The following is a 2,391-nucleotide window of genomic DNA, read 5'->3' on the forward strand; positions in this document are numbered from 1 at the left end:
GCCTCTGCCTCTGCGGAACTCTTGGGACCTTCATGCGTCAGTCTTGGGTTCCTTCATCGATTTGATAAATTCCTTGACTTCTTCTTCCAAGGCCTTGTTCCTCCTCTCAACATCCTCCTGGGAGCGCTCCACATTCCGGAGGCTGATTTCCAAAGCTGCAGACTTCTTCTTCTCTTTCTCCAGTTCCTCATTGAGCCTCACCACCTTAGCCCAGACGTCATAATTTTCGTTCTCAAGGCTACAGGGAAGAAAAGAAGGGAATGAAAGAATTGAGTATTCCCTCTAGATTACCCCTGCATCTTTGCTCGCAACCTCTTCTGTCCATTTTCCTTTCCACGTCACAAAACCCATACCCATCCTATACCTCTTAATTATGTCCAAACCTCCACATGAGCACTTGCTGGGAAACCTGAATTCCCTCCCAGAGCATGTCTTAGGCCCTATTTTGTCATTTAACACCATCTTCAGACATTTCTCGTGTGGCTGGGTTTTTTTATGTCATTTTACATTTTGTATCTTCCTCCAGATAATAAACTTTTTGGAAGAAGGGGCTACCTCTAATATGTATGTTTTCATGCCCACAGCACTCTGCCTCTGTTCTGCTCGATAGAAACGTTGATGGGCTGCTGAAGCCCTATCCACATTCCAGATTCCCAAAACCTTTGTACATGCGCATGCCTTCTCATCCCACTTCAAAGGTGGGTATGGACTAGTACCTTCTGTTATTATGGCCTGGTAGAGATCAAGATTTGGGGACGTACGGGGAACTTCCCTTTGGGAGGAGCAGTCCTAGCAGTCTCACCCTCACTTCGGACTCCTGCTCCAGATGAAGAATCTGTCAGATTCCAGAATTTGGAGGATTTTCATTGTTGCTGGCCCAAATCCTACTCTAGTCCCAGGTGCCCCCTTGCCGGCTGTGCTGAATTAACTCTTAGGAATGAGAGTACACAGGCCATTTTTAAGGCAAAAGAGGGAACCTCGGGCCTGTGGGGAAATTGTGTGATTGGAAATTTGCTTCAAAATTGCATTCTTTAGGGCGCTGCTCCCCCAGTTGCCTGACCATTTTGTATGGAGAGTTGAGCTCCCCTTTGAGCCCATGCCTAGCTTCTGTCTTCAAGAGTGTTGGCCCACTCTGCATGCAATGGCTCCTCCTCAGAGCCTTGCCTACTCCATGTATCTCTTTTTAAAATGAAACTGGTCTCATTCCTTCTGATCCTCCCTTTACAAACCTAGTTTCCTTCTCTGAGTTCTCCATATACCTCTTGCTTTGGCGGACATCTCAAATGAGACACTGTGTTATATCTTGCCTACTGATTCCAGTGGGGATGTAGGATCTGAGTGGGCTTGGGAGCTGGCGGACCTAGGTTCAAATCCCAGCCCAACCAATAATTAGTTGCGTGACCTTCGGGAGTCTTTTTATTCTTCCCAAGCCCCCATTTGTTCTGTACAGTGGGGATGTTCGCTATTCCACAGGATTGCTGTGGGGATTACACGGGAAGGTATGTCTGAAGCATGAAGCTTAGTCACATGGGCTGTTTAATTCTCCTCCCTCTGCCAAGGTTGGGAGGCCTCCTGATGGTGGATTCAGAAAACTTTGCTCCATCCCACTTCTGCGAGTTCTTTCCCTACTCTGTCAATGACACTCATGTTAAGAGTACACTGGGTGTCTTCTCTGGGGCTGCTGTGGTCACTGCAAAGATGCCACACAAGTCTTACAGTTCTATAAATGATTGACTTCACGAGCTATGTGTTGCTTCTAGACAGCCAGCCCACTGTAGGCAGCAAAGGATGAGGGCTCACACAAAAGTCTTCCTTTCATGAGCCTTAATCTTAATAGATGGAAAAGTACCTGTAATCTGAAAGCCCCATTAGTTCACATTTCACTACCTCATGATTAGTGTTGATATGGGCTAAGCTGGATTGAGGTTGCTCATGAAAAAAATCAGAGGTGTGGAGAAAGATTTCAGGAAAATAGTTTATCTACCCAGGAGAGCAAAGAGTGTCCAAGCATTTGAGGGATGTGCCTGAAATTGTGGCAACAGCCACCTGACTGACTTCCTGCTTTCCTTTGTCTCCTGCAGCCAGAGCTCAGTGGGCAGCCAATGATCCGGTAAAGCTTTAGCCAGCTCCAGCCTTCCAGGATCTCTGTCTCACTCAGGCTTTAAGGTGGCTGACAAGGCCCTACGGGCTCTGGCCTCCTACACTTCTCTGCTCTCTCTCCTCTCAGTTACTCCCGCTGCTCCAGCCACCACTGCTCTTCCTATGCACGAACACACCAGACCTGCTCCCTTCCCTGTCCTCTGAGACTTCGGTTCTCTCTGTCTGACCTGCTCTTCCCCCATATATGAACCTACTTGTTCTCTCTTCTGCTCTGGGCCTTTGCCTCTAATG

The sequence above is a fragment of the Hipposideros armiger genome, unplaced genomic scaffold, assembly GCF_001890085.2.
Source record: "Hipposideros armiger isolate ML-2016 unplaced genomic scaffold, ASM189008v1 scaffold_114, whole genome shotgun sequence".
Taxonomy (NCBI): domain Eukaryota; kingdom Metazoa; phylum Chordata; class Mammalia; order Chiroptera; family Hipposideridae; genus Hipposideros; species Hipposideros armiger.